The sequence below is a fragment of the Thermobia domestica genome, chromosome 2, assembly GCF_964235325.1.
Source record: "Thermobia domestica chromosome 2, izTheDome1.hap1.1, whole genome shotgun sequence".
Lineage (NCBI taxonomy): Eukaryota > Metazoa > Arthropoda > Insecta > Zygentoma > Lepismatidae > Thermobia > Thermobia domestica.
Window position 1 is genome coordinate 253,625,163 of NC_137455.1, and position 19,089 is coordinate 253,644,251.

General features: G+C 31.4%; 1 protein-coding gene across 9 annotated transcripts in view; it reads right to left on the reverse strand.

Annotated features, from left to right (window-relative positions):
• The window catches only part of LOC145678450 (neuronal acetylcholine receptor subunit alpha-7-like), an 829,132-nt gene that overhangs the window by 155,349 nt on the left and 654,694 nt on the right, over positions 1-19,089 (reverse strand). The gene's annotated exons all lie outside the window — the stretch shown is intronic.

A 19,089-nucleotide genomic window follows, 5' to 3' on the forward strand; every position in this document is an offset into this window, starting at 1 on the left:
CACTGAAACGAATTTCTTAAATGGCAGCTTTCTTCAAGTTCACAATGGTTGCATTCAATGCCATATCCTCTTGTAGAAAGGAAGGGAAAAAAGTATGAAACGTGCGTAGGGATCTCTTTGTTCTCAGTAATCTTCGCTTTCGAGTCACGTGTTGCTAATGAAATGTTCTCTGATAGATGGCTATCCTTTTTTATTCGACAAGTGAGAAGAATTCGATTCGCGCAGAAAGAGGAAACGCATTATTGAAAAGTGTTCGATTCGGCATTTAAATATGATTTTAAACAGAATAATTCATCGGAATACAACAACTGTCATAGAGATTAGAATTTTAACAAGAATAAAATTAACTCTTAATCTACTGTAGACAAGATCTAAATTGTTTTTAACTTTCATTTCTATTATTAAGTCTGCAGTGGACTGTATCCATCAAGGTTAGATACAAATTGATTAATGAACACTACGTAGATGAGTTGAGGAATTTCTAAAGCAAAGCAGTATGAAGTATTTCGAAGAATTCTATGAAGCCTGGCAAAAGAAAATGTGCATAGACTGTGCTGTTTATAGAGCACCATGATGGCTCTGTGATAAGAGTTCTGTTCCTGATGTGATTTCAAGCCATATAAGCTCATGCTGGCCTACTTTATATTTGTTGAATTTATTTGGATTTCTCTCGTTTATTTCAACCACCATCATTTTATCAACTGTTTTACTATCATTCTCTTACATTTACTATATGTATATTGATTTACGTATTTATTTTTCTTTATCCTAAAGGTATAACAGTGAAGCATTAAACTAAAACTTATATATTTTGGTCATCCTTAAAGTTAGAAGAATGTCCTACTATCAATAAAGTTAGAAAACATTATACAGTCTTAGTAAATATTTATCATATTATATTTATGAAATAACAACAATTGTTATATTAATTCATTTTTATTTGAAGCTTTTTTAACAGAGCAACAGAATGTATTTCATATCTGCTTGCTGTTATTTTTCTAACTAGCAATTAATCATGAAGTAGATACATCTCATCTACTTAGTAGTACTCAACAGATCTAGAAGTTTCATTAGAGTTATATGGGCCCTTGAGAGGATGAGTCAAATTAACAAAAAATTAGCTACTTACCAATGAATACTCCCTTAGGAAGCCTGAGTATTTTTCAGACATTTTGGAACGCACTGCTGGTATCGTCTTCAGTGACAAGGTAAAAAAGGATAAAAGTGGATAGAAAATAAAAGGTGTAAAACAAGGAATACTACCACTGAGTAAGTATAACGTAAAGAATGAATTCTGAAATGTCACGAACAGAGTGGAAAAAGAGTGAAATTGAATCAAAGGAGGTGCGATGTCTATGTTACATCACTATTGCCAGATTCAAAGTATGCATCAAACGTAAGTAGCCAAATTCTATCATGGGAGACCCGGGTTCGATTCCCGGTGGGAGCTCATGTGGTTCAGATTCCACGTTAATCAGTATGTTCACGTCTCATATAGCCTCGCTGCTGAAAGGGACGTTAAACTGAAAATCAACTCAACTTAACAAAGTTGTATCAATATTACCAGTGTCAAGATTTAAAGCAGGTTTATATTTATGAATAAAGAATGCTTCTTTAATTTTCTGTTATTTCTTTGTTTTTGCTGAACCTAATACATTAACCTGTTTTATATTGTGTGTAAGTTGTTTTAAATGAAGCACTAATTGCGTTGAACGAAATAAAGGGTCTAATATGTTCTTTAATTCAGGTATTAATATTGCGTTTCGTTTGGCCTATATATATGGAGTCACATTCGCGGTAAATGCTTGACTTATTTCGAGGAAAAACAAAATAACTTTTAAATTCGGTTAAATGTTTTTGTAGACTTTTCGAGGGGATACTAGAAGCAGATATGCTATGCTTTGCAAGAATACGTTGAATTATTGTCGATAATTGTGGAAAGTATGGAATTTCTATCGACGTTTTTGTCTTTTTGGGAATAACTGTTTTAGAGTCTTGCACCGATCTACATGTTTGATTAAACCACATTCGCAAAGTACACAACTTGTAGCCGTTTCTTGTCCTATTTTGTATAGAAACTGTATTTCGTTATTGAGATGTTTTGGACAATCACAAATTAATAAAACCCTGCGAAAGAAGTTCTTCCAAATATTGGCATTGTACAGTGGCGGATGTGCTGACTATTGATGTATGTAAATATTGTCTGCATTAAGTTTTCGATATGTTTTTGTTATAAATTTATTGTGTGATCGGGTAATCAGTACGTTTAGAAATGGAAGACAGTTATAAGATTCACGTTCGAGGGTGAATTAAGCTTAGGATGCTGATTGTTAAATTGTCAAATTGTGATTGTTATGTTTATTAATAGTTATATCTTTTTTTTTTTAATCCAAATTGACTTAAAAATTCAGAATATATAGGTTGATTCGATTCCTGGTGGGAGAGTACAAAACATACAATTTTACTATCATTCCTTTTCATTAATTATCCGTTTTTTTTTACCCTATAGGCCATATATGTAGGACGTTAAATTTTCAAAAATTATTTTTTTCAAGTTATTACTAAATAGTTATTGAAGATGTGTATACTTTTTTGTGGGTGACTTAAAATATTTTGGAAATAACTTCCAAAACTTTTAAACTGTATTTGTTTTAACTTGAACATGTGCATAAAGTGATTTTATTACAACCAGGACAACTGTGATAGATTAATTACAAGTTAACCGATTTGTAACACTGAAGTTTGCATTTTAATTACTAAACTGTATGCCTGCGCACATTCGCTGGTCGGGACATACTTGCTCCAGCTTTTATTTTAAAACTGAGATACGTTTGTATATATACGTATTAATCATTCTATAGAAATATTTCGTTCAGATTTGTGGGTTTTGTTATGTCAACATATACAAACAACATTAAATGAAGAACTATAATGTAATTTGAAGCTCGCAAGTTTCGTCCCCATGTAAGAACAGACTTAACGTCGGAGTCTAACAGTAGCTTTTGACAACATTGATTGGGTCTGATAGCGGTAGGATTTACTCCTGAAACAAAAATAGTGGAGCCCCTACTAAAAGACGAAATACAATATTCTTACCGTTCTCATGTTTCAAAGTTACGATTGAGGAAAGTCAGAAGAACTCACCGAACATATTAATACGATATGTATTATTAATAAAATTTCTAACGTTAGGCTATAGTAGCCAATCTAATGAGTAGCTGTAAGTATCCGTGGTTTAGCATTAGATTATCATCTTTGATTATTTATTTAAAACTTTCTTTCCTTGTCACCACTATTTCTTCTCTCCTTCCTCGCCCTTTTCCTTCTTCTTCTCTCTCTCTCTCTGCTCTTTATTTCTTACTTTTCTTCTTTTTCTTTTTCTTTATTATTAATAATAATAAGAAGAAGAAGAAAAGAAAAAAGAAAAGAAAAGAATAAAGAGAGATGCTCTTCGCCTTCTTATAAAAGAAAAAGAAAAAAGAGAAAAGAAAAAAAGAAAAGTAAAAAGCAGACGAAAGGGGAAAGAAGGAAGCAAAAAAGAAAAGAACGCAAGGAAAAGAAAGAAAAAAAGAAAACGAAGAAAGAACTACTTCTTTCCTTATTTCTTTTTTCTCCCCCTGTCTCTTTTCTTTTTTTTTTCCTTTCTCAATAATAATAATAATAATAATAATAATAATAATAATAATAATAATAATAATAATAATAATAATAATAATAATAATAATAATAATAATATGGAAAGAAGAAGAAGGAAACAGAAGAAAGTAAGAAGCAGCGGATAAGTTTTCTTTTATATCCTTCTTCCATACCTTTTATCTACTTTTTTCAACAATTCTTCCTTAATTATTCATATGAATTTATTATCCCTCTTCTTAAAAATACAGACTATTATGGGGGAGGGGAAAATTGAACTACGAGATTACATTTAATTTTCATTAATTTTAATAAATAGATTTTAAATATCTGATTAGATCAAAACCTGTTACTTCCAGTGGTTAGGATATACCTAGTACCTGTTTCAATTATTGGTGATACACTGAGAATTGAAACACATAATTTTATTTAATGTATTTCACAGTTTCGATCAAACCGATCTTCATTCTTCATTCTTAGTCATTTTTAGTCCTTTTTAAACAATATGATCATTTTTATTAAAAAAAGAATTAATCATTAAAAAAGAAATTGTTCGTTTCTCTCTTTATTGTAATATTGTGATATTATGCCATTGAACATTATGCTACCTATATCAAAGAGTATATATATATATATATATATATCAAGAAAGAGAGAGGGGTAAATTAAATAAATATAACAGTATTTACTTTACATATTTTACAGAGGAATTAAGTTTAAGAATGGAGTAAGGTGAAATTTTCATCTGTCATGAAACGTCTTTCAATGAAATTTTACTTAACTTTAACAAGTTTCTTTTCCTAAGCTAAGAAACATAGCTCATTTTTTTCGTATTTACACTTGGAAGCGTAGTTCCGTTGTTTCATGTTACATTCAAAAGCCAGACTGACAGATGTGCATGGATACGAGAGCCGTATTTTCCAGAAACTTGAGCTAATTATTTAGTATGTTTATTCGAAGCAAGCTATTTAAGGAACAAGTGAAGCTTCAAGTGGAAACTTTTCTCTTTCACAAAACATAATTTTAATTTCTGATTCGAGATAACCTCTGACTATGATGTCTAAGAATATCTCAAGTCTCCATCAGAAATCAATTCAGAAAGCTTATTTACTGATAAAGAATCAGGGACAGGAGCCTGTAAATTATTTACGATATTCAAGAGTCAATGACAAAAGAAAATAAACATATTTTACATACAAACTGTATGAACAATAATATTTTATTTTATCATAAACTGCACAATTAACAATATTTGAACATTATTTTCTAGCTGGTTAGTCTCAGTCAAATATATGTGACAAGTAGAATTAATAACCGATTTTATATCAGTAGACAATATGGGAATGTGAGTACAAATCTGACTAATTCCATTTTTTAAGTGAATTTACATACAACATTTAATATAGGTAAGAAATTTGCATTGCTTTGCTTACGATGGCCCTGGAATAAACAAGATCCAGAATTCCTGGACCTTGTTTTAATACCCATTGTTTATGTTAATAACCTTTTTCTTCTGAATCTCTTTCCTAGTTAGTTGTATTTCTGAGCCAACTCCATCTTTTAAATAAATTTATATACAAATTTCATACACATTTTATGGAAAATATTATAACAAATTCTCAGTTATTTAATTAGATTGATTAAATATAAATGATTAAAATTTGTTTTCCGTAAAATTTGTTCTATATAAAATTCTTTAAATTTTGTTATTTTGAACTGATGTTTTTAAACCATAAAGAACATATCTAAAGCTACATTGCTATATTACATTAACTACATATATATTCATAATTTGTACATCTACTATATGGACCAAGACTGCAGAAATCTCTATTACATTCTTTTTTATCCGTGTTGCAAATGATGTAAGTTGTACAGTAATGTTGATTGCAGTTTATTTTTACAATGTTTTGTTTAGGGATTTATTACATAAAGGACATATATATTTTAATTAATTTTTAATTCCTATTTCTTTTATCTTATAATGACCCCATGGCAAGGTGTTTATCCCAGATTCTAATATACATATTTTATAATCTACACAACTTGGAGTGAATTTATTTTCTTTTACGCTATACAACCCGCCCTCTTTACTCGACTTAGGCTTTGGTTTATTCGGATACTTCTCCGAGATGGCTAATTGTAACCAAATTTCACATGATGATTTGAAAAAGCGCGCTGAGTGTCGCACTGGGTAGCATGTTCCGATCTCTCATAGATTGAGGAATAATCACCGAAAAACTGGATTCCCATGAACTTAACCTTGGAAAAGCATTTGGTTCGCGAATTCTCATCGTAAACAATGGAAAATAGAATTTTCAGCATTAGAAATAGGGCAAAGCTTGTATTGTAAACACAACTTTTTCAAAACCATTATACTTTTCGCTGATATGCCAAATTCAACTATTTGCATGTCGTGTTCGTTCACGAAACCAATTGATGTGCTAAACAATTCTATAAATAAACAATAAAGGTCGATCGCTTCTCTCCAAACTTGCAATATTGCATACCGAGTTACCCGAACACCTTGAATGTAATTTCCTAGTGTTCAGACCCACGTCACTTTTGTTGAGTACTACCTTATTACCCGGAACGCCTCGTATATATATACACACATAGTTATCAAAATACTGGAATTATCCACATACTGCAACACGTAAACGTAATCCTTATGAGTTAGTAACATCTTGAGGTTACTTGGAACAAATATATTTAAGTCTGTCTGTGCATTGCGTGTATCGAAAGCAACAGTTCCCAAGGTAATGACGACATACAGAACTCATAGCAAGATACGAGATACGAGAGAATAATGGATGGAAGCCCAGATGAGAGAAATCGATTGAACATTAAAGAGGATTATCGCAAGGAACCGTAGAGCTGATACCTTATAACTGAATGAAAAATTTAATGATCACTTATTTCTACGAAGTCCTACAAGAGCGCCATAACTTGAAGAACCCTCTGTCTGGTTGCAATTATGAAGCTCTGATCACCATCATGAACTGGTAGCGCGAAAAAAAATGATGTTGAGGCTATAACACATAAATTAAAAGAGAGCAATGTGGTACAATGAGTCATCTTTTTTCTCAGTTTTGACCAAAAGCTGTGTTTTAACGGTGTGTGATCCGGACTACCTACTTCCTTCTACTGAACATGATAGAGGTTCTTCAATTTCATTACATTTTGTTGACCCTATTATTACTCTCAAAGGACGAGTTACTGCTGCTCGTAGTGATTAGAGAAATATTTTAGTTGACTTAGTGCATACTGCATACAGATGTTGCTCCCCAATAAGAACCCAATCTTTCGAGGTGACAATTTCTACATAAAAAACCAGCTCTCTGGCCAAACTGCTTAAATTAGAAACTTGAAATTTAGACAATACGTAGAATAAGTAATGCAGTGTACCACTATAGAAGAATTTTGGGAAATTCAATGAGAAGGGAGGGGATGGGGTAATGAGGGTTTCGTTGATATAATATGTCTATATATGATAATCCATTAAGCTTAGAGACATTAAATTTGATATTTAGACTTCTTATTTAAAATAGTTAAAGACGTGCCGACGTGTTTAAGCATTTTTGGTTATATCCCCTAGAAGCGAAAAAAGGAGGGAACAAGAAAAAGTGGGAGTTGCAACTCTTATAACAACATGTCCATATCTCGAAACTCCTCACAGTTAGAGATGTGAAGTTTGTTATTTAGAATTTTTAATTTAGAATAACTAAAGACGTGATTCAGTACCTTGCAATATTTCTCCGAGATAATAATAATAAAGGCGGAAGAAAAAGGGCGGGAGTTGCAATTGTTATATTAAAATGGTCATATCTCGAAATTCCTTAAGATTACATACAAGAAATTTGGAACTTATAGACTTCTAATAATAATAATAAAAAAATACATATATATACACACATATCAGCGTTAGTAAAAGTTCCGCTTCTAAAAGGGGGAAGGGGATGAAGGGAGCAATTTCAGTAATATTGAAATTTCTCTTTATTTACCTGGTATTCAGAAAGTGCCGAATATGGGGATTAACTTCTGCTTGATATATGAAATTCAGTATAAAAACTCTTAAGTAAAAATAAGAGAATATATGTTTCAGTGTTTCCGAAAATGCCGCTATTAATGGCGTAAAGGGGTTAGTTTCTATATTATCCAAATTAACCTTTGTTTAGTGAAAACTGCCTAATGTGAGGATTCGCTTATGTTAAAGTTCTGTTATTCAGTATACAAACTTCCAAATAAAAATAGGAGAATATGTGTTACACCATTTTCGACTGACCCGTTTGAAATGAATTTTGGAACATAGTACCTAGTTCATTGGCTTTCATCATGCCACATTGATTAACGGGTGTATCCTAAAGAAGTAGGGGAATTTAAAGTTTATACCACCAGGTTTTTATAATTATACTTCCGTTGAAATAGGTATTCTAAATGGGGAAGTGGATTCAATTATTTTCCATCAACTATTCTCCCTGTGTGAAGAACAGGCATTTTAGCCAGTACACCATACACACAGTTACCGTTTTAGACATTTAGTGAGCAACATTTGGATCAACTTCAACACCTCCCAGGCCTACTCAATCCTCCGACTTGCACATTCTTGAACATCTAGGGTCAATTTTAGAGTAGCGAACCCGGTGCAAATTACTTTCTCCGTCATCGCTTATGTAATAGAGTTATGCATCAAGAATGGTGTATTATTCTCTAGAAACGATTTCGAATTATGTTTCTCAATTTCGTGTAACGATTGTCACAAACTATACTATACCGTAAAATGTGGTCAAACACCGTAATAAAGGGTCGTGGTGGCTCAATGTCAAAGCGCTCACCTCTGTTTCGTTCCCAGTTTGTGCCAAGTGAACTTTGGTGAACAAACAGCGTGTGTGGGGGTTTTCTCGGGGTCTTCACTTTCCTTTCACTTTTTTCATTCCTCCATTTCACACACTATCATAATCGGGGTCTCGCATAAAGGCAAGACGCAATTTAAAAAAAAAATAAAAAAGAACGCCGCAGTAGACAGTTAAGTTGTTTTTTGTTAATTTTTTCCCATTATTTGATAATTATATATATACTTGTATTATATAAGAGTGGTTTCTATCCAACGACCAGTGTAGTAGATTTAATTCCGTAAACTCGTTAGTCTGAAGTGATTTTCTCTACCCATGAAAGGGGATTTAAACTTTTCGTTCCCCTACTCATGAACGAACATGTAAACAACAAAATGAGATATGAGTAGGAGAAAAAATGAACGAGAGACGAACTGGAAAACGAAAAGATTATTTTCAATGTAATTTAAAATACATTCGTAATATCACTATAACCTGCTCCACCAGCTGAATTGTATAAGTAATAGGCTTATTTTTCAGTTGATAATGACAGTACTTTTCAAGAGTCAAATAGGTAGATAGGATTTAATGTGTCGTTATATATTTTACAACGGAAATGTTAAAATAATTGTATACTATTTTTTGTTTCACATTGTACAATTTTATTTTTTTCTTCTCACATATACAGTACAATTTTTTTTTAAATATATTTTTACCTTCCCAAACTAAAGCCATAATAATGGACGTAAAATAGGAAACTCAGCAAAATAGAGCCATTTTTCTTAGTTTTCCATTCTTGACTAATAATAAAGCAAGTCTAATGTCTCAAAAGAAACTTACTGGTGATAACATTTTGTATCGTATTTAACAATAAATATCTACCAGGTTGCCAATGTAACATGGATCTTTGTACTTATTTTACTATTACAGATAAATTCATTCAACCGATCTGGCGCAGATTAGTGGTTTTGTTTCTTGTCTTGTAATTGGAAAGTCCTGAGTTCGAATCCGGTGACCGACCATGTTGAGCTTTTTCCAAGATTATCTTACCTTTCCACGGGAGCACAAAATCATGTCATTGAGAAGAGTGCATGACATTTTAAGACTAATAAAACGCTTTCTATGTGTTGTAGATGTTAAAACCGAATCAATTGTAACAACACAGTGTGGTTTTCGAAACACGTGTCGAACAGAAATACCAACAGCGACCAAACAGTAAAATACTAGTCTAATATATTTGAGGAAATTTGATGTTTTAGGTCTAAAAACAAACAAAGCCATCATCTGAGATTGTGAATCAAGTACGATGATCCATTACTAGAAGTTCTGAAAACTCGACATTTCAAGCAAAACTAGAATTACATTTAAAGTTATTGTTTGATTAACTCTGCGAAAAAGACTTAACTGAAAACAATATCGTTTTCAGATGCTGCAGGTCCTCACTCAATCTGCAATAATTTCAAAATCATCTGGAGGATTATATGGATAAGCTTGTGTTCCGTGACGGAGTATGGTTTCATTTTTCTGACCAGATTAACCGTCTTAATGTTCGTGTTTGGATCATGGAAAATCCTCGTGAAACAGTGGATTTTCCTAATGTTACTATGTCTTGTGGAATGTCATTTTAGAAAATGACGGATCATTTTGCTTTTTCTGAGGATGCAACAAATAGCTAATGGCTGAGTTACAGAGGGATAGTTGCAACTTTGTGAAGGATCATTTTGCAACAGGAGCTTTCAATTTTCATTCGCAAGTTCGCCTTTACCTCAATCGCTTAACTTTGGATTGGACATAAGTCCAACGAAGACTTGTTCTAATTCCCTAGCCCTTCTATTACTCCATCTTACTATGATCTTCTCTTCTGGGGTTATGTAACAGCATTTGCGCCTCCTTTTACTAAAATATCTATCAGAATTTTGATAAAGAAACATTATCATTGGAACATGTGCATCAAGAGCTAGATTACGGAATTCATATTTGTATAGCTACCAAAAACCAATAGCATGATTTCGCGTCCTGTGAATGAGTTTTCCCTAAGCTATAGATAAATAGATTTATAAAGTAAGGCATGTATTAGATAGGAAGTTGAAATAATCTAGAAGTTTAACCCTCCGTCGCAAAGGTGGGGTGTACCATGCTCCAGTCGTATTACTTACAGTTGTAACTACTAGATGACTCCACGAGTTACCCAAATAAAGATGAAAGAAAGAAAAAAAAACACGATAATATAGTAGTAAAATCGTATAGTAGCAATATTATGTCCCAATTCATTAAAAATGTGCTAAAAGTATAGCCAAAGCTATTTGAGGTGTTGGAGTGCAATACATCCACCTTTGCAATGGCGGTACGCGACTCTATCTCTATAATGGAGGGTTAATAAGGTTTTGAAGGGGAATGATATTTGGAATACGAAATTTTAGTATTTAACAGTATTGTTTAAATAATCGATGTTTATAAACTACCGGTACCTATATAAAATAATTTTTAAAAAAGCCATAATGCTTTGCTTCAACAATATTGTTTAATTGTATTAGTTCTGCTCTGAGGATGAAAGCTAAAAGTTGCTTTTGAAACGACAACAGTAAAATGATATTATTCGTGGATGAAGAAACAAAAGCATTATTTGCATCTTAAGATTCTTTTTTATTTTATTTTATCTGCTTGGTTACGGAAACGTTGTCATAGAGAAGTCTTGACTGCAAGAACAAAGGTTCAGAAGTTACTGGATAGTACATAGATGAAAGTATTTCGTAATAGGTATATTAGATTTAGCTTTCATACGCTATTTATTTTCTGTTATCGATTGATATATATATATATATATACAGGTATATATATTGAAAACTAAATATGTTTCTGTGAAAGAGGAGAGCATAATTCAAGCGCCGTTCTACTGATCTGTAATTCTGTTTCAATATAATAATAAACTGCTGTAACTTAATAATTTAGCTGACTTTTGTTTTGCTTTACTTTGGCAAGTAATGACAAATGGTATATTTAATTAAAAGCTTTCACTCACATACGTGTGTGGAAATCTTAAAACTAAATATAATAAACATTGTGTTTATTCTGTGTGTTATAACTTTTAAAAATTTCTTTTTCTACTTTTCATCCAAGAACTGCTGCATGTTTTTAGAGTTGTGTTTGTATCTAGGTAAGATTCATAGCGGAGCGGTTGAAATTACTTTCATAAATCATTTTTTAGAAAAATTTTGTTTAGCTTTTTTTCTTGTCATCAGATTTATCATTCTACCGCTAGAATAGAAGTACTAATTTGGCATTATTCTATCGCTATTCATTATATTTATTATTTATAGTTGTGTTATATAAAAGGCTAAATAAATAACTCGACTTACTAGTCTAGCGACAACTGCTATACTTAAAAACTTAAAATTTGGACACTCTATTTACGTAGTTGAAAGATGAAATGAATCTTCGGAATTGTGGGACATTTTTCTTTTGTTTTTAGTATTCAATTTATAACACAACACACTGAAATACATAAGGTTCAGGAGAATCTCAGAAAGATCTGAATAAAATTTAATATCTATATATATAAAATACGAATATATAAAAGATATAAAATACGAATACCTTGATCTTTTACACGGATATTGAGAATTCTGTCCTGGCGCGATTGGGAAAGAAATGTTTACTGTTATTGCAGGTTTTCTCTTCTAATTGTTGGAAAAGATATCAAATTTGTAGTTTGCGTCCAGTTTACCTTGTAAAATGTTACTCTGCTATTCATTGTACATATTTAATATGAAAGATACAGAAGAAGAGGTGCATGGGCAGGAAGTGCAAGATATTGTCCGGAAGCATAATTACTGAAAAATATTGAAAACATCATATCATATCAAGAAGTATAGATGACCGTTGAATATTATCATTCCTCAATCGAAAGCTTTTGGATTTAAATGCTATAGCCGGACATTCTGACTATATTTTGATGGAATTTCTCACTTTCCAGACGAATAATGGGATGATATATTAATTTCAAAGCATACTCAGAGGATCAAGTTCTCCAAAAATTATTAAGTTTACATTGCATAAAATGACGTTTTTAGTCATCATTAAGCGTCTCCAATATGATTCTTTGAAAAAAATCTTCGAAAATGTTCTAAGTACGGTATTGCTTAAAAGTATACTCAGGCCGATTTCGTATATAATATTTCTTGCATCCTTTTTTCGTTACTTCTTCTAATATAAAAAATAAAATAAAATAAAGCTTTTATTATTTATATCTGGAATTTCGTTAATATGTGAATAAGATAGCATAGTATATTAATATAGAACTCACCTCTGATGGGAAAAGTCTTTGTCGATTTCAGTCTATGTGAATGTGTGGTGGCTCACTGCTTTTCTCAATATTCTTCCATTTTCTACCAGTGCCTTGATTTCCCCATTTTTTTTACCTAATCTTTCAAATTTATCATTTATCTCCTTTAGGTAACAGAGTATAAACGTAAGAAGTTCAACTAACGATTTAATTTCATTATATTACTAAATAAATATCAGGATCTATTACAATATCACAATGAAAGCAGGTAGTGTTAAGAAAATCTTTGATATGCGTGTAGAATAATTTAAATATTAGCTTCACTCAAAAAGTCAGAAAACATAGATGATGTTTCCATAACAGTAGTGAGAATAATAATAAGAAGCATTCTTTCAACTGCTTAAACCGCAGAAACAAGTTACATTTCCTCTGAAAATGATAAGAAATGGTGCATTTGAAAATATTGCATTGCTGATTGCTATCAACGTCCTCTATGCATAAACTCGCCCTGGTTGACAATAAATGTGAGGCATATTTTCACTTAAGATACACTTGTTATTTTGTTTTGAACTTATATAAGTGATGATAAACTCATTAGACTTCTAGTTTGGTGAATGTAGTAGGAAACCATATGAACTAGTAAGTACTTTATGTTTGTGAAGAGTATGATTTGGTTTAAAGTACTAGTAGAGATCATCATCACTTTCATTTATTTATTTATTTATAAACAATTATTTTCTCAAATGTATCTTCTATTTTATTTGGAGACAAAATATGAGGAATCGAGATTGAGAAATGAAGTTTAATGTCATTTGAACTAGGATTTAATGTCTAGAAACGAGAAAAGTCTTAGACGGAACTGGGAAAAATTTAACTGTACACGTCTGCAATTCCAAATTTGGTTTACTGCATATGTTTTAATACCGAACAAAAATGAAAACATAAGCTAGTGGTTTTCAACTTTATTTGAAATGTCATGTTTAAACTTTGTAAGATATACAGGCATCAATAAATATCCTCATTAGAAGGGAAAATATATGTGTTAGTAAGTACGTAAAATAGAAGCTAAAAACTTAATAATAATAATAATAATAATAATAATAATAATAATAATAATAATAATAATAATAATAATAATAATAATAATAATAAAATCGTAGGTGTGAAATTAAACAGAAAGGAGAACTAGAAAGATTGAAGAAACATATTATTGCTTTTAATAAGAAATTATGAAATCTGTTTATTCATTCATTTGAAGCTTAATGTCTTTCTTTAGCACTGGTGTTATAGGAGATGAGAACCTGAGATTCGAATCACGTATGTTGTCATAAAGAATCGAACCGAAGTTTTCCTTATCCAAGGGAGGATGTATAACCATAGCCACGAAATTGACCATAATATTCATAGAGTAGTCGGTTTTTCAGGTCTAATAATATCTTTTTAGGACATCGAAGTTTTATCCGCCTAAAATAAATTTAAAGAAAAATGAAAGAGAAGCATTGAACATAGCAAATGTATTATAAATACTCAATAAATGAAGATATATATATGCTTTGAATGATATGTAAACAATAAAATTAAAGTAATAATAATAATATTTGTGAACAGAAGTCTAACAAAGCTGGTGAAAGGATTGTCAAATTTTTCTCCATTAATATATACAGTGTATAATCTAAAACCATATTTGTAGATTATATAGCATTTACTGAGTTTCAGTGACTTGATATTAATATTACCACACAGAAAAGGAAGGCAAGATTTTCAAACTGATTAAGTTAGGTACCATGTTGTACTTAAATTTTCAGCTCTCTGAAAGTTTAAAATTATTTGTAGCTATACAATATAGAAATATAAGCTATTATTGCTTTTTAACATAATTTTGGAAGTTGAAAACTAATTTGAACGCAAACCTTTAACTTGTGGTAAATTATAGTTAGTAATCAATTGGAGCATGTTACATTGAACTTGTTTTCCACGGAGAAAGATGTCATTTGACTGGTTTGTACCAATAAATTCAAATGGACGTTGGCAATCGTTACTTTATACGGGTAAAGATCTTGAAAAGAAAAAGAACGAAAAAAATGGGATATAGAAAACATAAAGTTAGTTTGATCGGTCAAGGAACCATCATCAAACAAAAGGAAGAAAACGGAAAAGAGTCTTTCTCGAATATAATGCCAATTCTGAGTTTGACAAATATATTTTCCTTTTCTCGAAAACTCCATTGGAAAAATTAACTACTTTTCTCTCTCTCTCTCTCCTTCTCTTATTTCTTTTAGAGTTAACAGACATAAACACACAGAAACCTCGTTTGCAGTAGAGTTCGGCTGAATTAGTGGTTTGATTTCCAAGATGGAAGCTTTTGTTGAGCGGGAGAGCTCAAATTGTCGTGCTCCGATTGACGACCAATACAGCGCTGTGCATGGGTGAAGTGGAAAGAGAGACTTCTAAAGGCTGTACTGAATGTCACAATGAATCAGTTTCCAGGACACGACTGGAACTATTCCAACAATGGCTTAGTTTCGTCAAATTGCAGAGTTGGCACCCATTTTTCTTATTTTTTTCGTTTACTGACTCTCTTGTTCTTGTACTTGTGATTACGGTACGGCCAACTCACTCGTTTAATTTTCAACTCATGTCTTTGACCTTGTAGAAGTCTTGGTTAATAATCATATGAAAATAGCATTACTTCTTTTAATGAGAAGAGTTACAATTTAAATTTTTTTAAATTGAAAATCCATTTTTGCGAGGAAATAATTTTGAAAATTTGAAAAATTTTGCTTAGAAATTGTAAGTTCATAAGATAATATAGTTTTTAATAACTATTTTAAAATCATAGTCCTTAACTAATAAGTTAATGCTTCTTTTTATACTTATTACTTTTACATCTACTACATCCTTTGTCTAAGTTTATAAGTGAACAATACATTAGTAATTAAGTGTACTAAATGAAATGTTTTAAAATATTTTTGTAAGACCTTTAGAAACAGCATAAATAAATATCGTCGGCAACTGAGTATAAGTCTAAGCTTTGATATAAATTAGGTTTTGATTTCTATTTTAAGTAAATTAAACAAGTAAAATACGTATTTTAAAAAATATATGATTCATATGGAATCAAAATCAACATCGAAAAGTCGGAAGTCATGAGAATATCCCGTGAAAACGCACTCTTACGCATCAAAGTAGAACAAAGAAAACTTGAAGAGGGCCATAATTTCAAGTATCTGGGAAGTATTGTGACGAGAGATGTTTACTGCACTAAAGAGATCAACAAGAAAAGATCACTCTTAACTAGCAGGCTCAATATTGGACTTAGGAAGAAGTTGGTCAAGTGCTATATATGAACGGAAGTTACGGAACTGTTACGGAAGTTAGAGAAGAAATATTTAGAAAGCTTCGAAATGTAGTTTTGGAGGAAAATGGAGAAGATAAAATGGACAGCGAGAGAATAACAAATGAAAATGTTTTAAAACGGATAGGAGAGAAGAGGACGCTTCTGGCCAGCATCCTTCGTAGGAAGGCCAATTGGATTGGACACATCTTCCGAGGAAATTGGGTTCTTCATACCGCCATAGAGGGAAAGATGGAAGGAAGCGAGGAATAGGAAGAAGAAGAACACCACTGAGCGAAGATTTGAAAAATAGAAGAAAATATTGGGAGTTAAAAAAGGAAGCTGAAGATTGAGAAATATGAAAAAAAAAATTTCCAGGTCCAAATCTAAAATTAAAAAAATCATTAGTCCCGGACTTGCCACAATGCCATAGGAAGAATACTTAATAATAGTAATAATAATAATAATAATAATAATAATAATAATAATAATAATAATAATAATAATAATAATAATAATAATAATAATAATAATAAACAAGCCACATTATGCTTTATTTTCTCCAAATTATGCTTTATTATGCTTTATTGTTAATTTCAATGATTGTTTTACATTAATCGTGTATAATGTATAATATTTACTATACATTAAATATTCTAAATATTGATATCTTGATCTATTTATTTATGCAGCCAGTTACTTTCACATTTAATGAACTTTCTACTTAATGCTCCATAAAGAGATATGCTCAGGGGCGGATCCAGGGGGTGATCGCTTGGCCCCTAGAAGAGGAAACTTTCTTACTTTATATATAAATAAAACTCATCCTAGAGTTTGAAGCTCTTAAAAGTAGCTCTAAGTAGTAGTATTACAACCTATTGCCCCTCCCTAGAAGTCCGTCCTGGATCCGACCATGTGCTTTACTCGATTAAGGTTTTGATATCACGTGTGTGCGCCAAAAAATATTAATACAGTATGTTAAACTTGCAGTTAAACAGAATTTTCCAAGAATTGCGCTATATATTTTAAATTATGCTTTATGCTTTATTTTCTAAAATTATGTTTTATTATGCTTTTAAAATTAGTTTCTTCTAGATCCTGCGATAAAATTGTAATTTTTGCTCATGTGATTTCTTTCAAGAGCCATCACTTTACAGAAGTTTTCAAATTTTCCATTAACACCAACTCCTCGATGTTGGAAAACTGTTTTCCGGACCATATATAGTGATGTTTAAAACAAAAAAATATGTAGTGGTCATTGTTGAATTAGTGATCATGTGCTTTCATTAATATGCACTTTGCCTTTATTCGCTATCCAACAAAACATTCCGACTAAACGTATTGATGTAATCAGAATTATTGAGGTCAATATGGCTAACTTTGATGAAGCTGAAAACGAAATAGCCCAAGAAAATCTAAGAGCTCCTGCTCAAGAGAAAAAGCCTGATAGTTTTGGCTCTCAATCGAGCTGTACAGTCTACAGTTAACCTCTCTTGGTTAAACAACTCATTTTTTTATTTGACTTATTTTTTCTTTATAATAACGAAAGGGAGAAACAACCGATTTTTTCACATACCAAATCTTCTATAGGTGCGAATTCAATTACACAGAAGGAGCGAAAAATTTCACGACTGGACTGAGACTCGAACCCGGGATCTTCGATGTACCATGCCGATCCTTTAACTACTGTACTATCCAGTCCGCTTCTAGAATAACCGTACATTTTATTTCTCCTGAAGTCGATATTCTTTTACACAGACCACATGGCTTGTACCATAACTTTCTGTTGTCTTCAACAATCCAGTTTCCATATTCAAAACACCTTTAGTGGTTGTAGTTTCATTGTATTAACGAAAGAAGGAAGCAACTAAGTTTTTTACACACCAAATCCGCAACAGATCCGCAGTTGTGCACTTTCTCACTCTTTGTGTACTATTATTTTTTCTGTTTATAGAGTTTTCATTTTTATATTTTCGTGTATCCAATGATACATCACGTCTTTTATTACACTTATATAAACTTAAGAATGACGAAAAATAGAAAGTTTATTAAGAGAATGTAATGTATACGATTACGTAATGTTTGGAGCATGGCATATTTAAAGAATTCCTTCCTTATGAACGGTAATGTCTTGATATATAATCACATTTATTTGAAGTTATCTTTTTCGTGATTCCCTGGACGGATACGTTTAACAGTAGTTCCATTAAAATTTCCTCAAAGTAGTATAAAGAGCGCAATTGTACTAAATATATCCAAATGTGAGTTCTTTTACCATTAGCATGAGCAATAGTTCTTTCAATTTTCAATATTTTGAAAAGCTACGAAAATAATTACTAATAATTAGATGATTGTACAATTCAACTTAAGATCATATATATATATATATATATATATATATATATATATATCTAATCACCTTTATTTATTTATTTTTTTGCTTTTGAGAGAGAATTGACAATTAACAGATAGAATATTTGATGATAATGGTGGTGAAAAATGCACTTCTCACCTAATAATACATTTATTCTATTTATATACTTTTTCAAAGCACCTAAATAAATTGACAATGTATTGTGAAATATTTCAATTGATCTCATAATCATTCGACAGGAACTTGGATTACCAGAATTTGCGTGTGCAATTAGCCTTTATGAGTAAATGTACTCAGGCTGCACACCAGGCCGTTGTAAGCAAGCATCCTAACGTTAGTGTTTCCACTTCGATAACATTGTGACACTCTATCAATTGGTTCAAACGGTGTGAAATGCTCCGAACAGGAATTAGGTAGAAAAATGCTGACTAATAGTAAAATAGTTGGGATGAAACGCATAGGATTGTCAGTGAAACCAAGTTGTCAAACCCAACTTAACTCCTCTGGGTAATATTTCTATTTATTTATTTATCTTATATTTTACTTTTATTTTATTGGATCAAAAGATTCAATATATTTCAATCAAAATTTTTTTGTAAGCCTTACATCTGGAGAATTACATATAGTGTAGCCA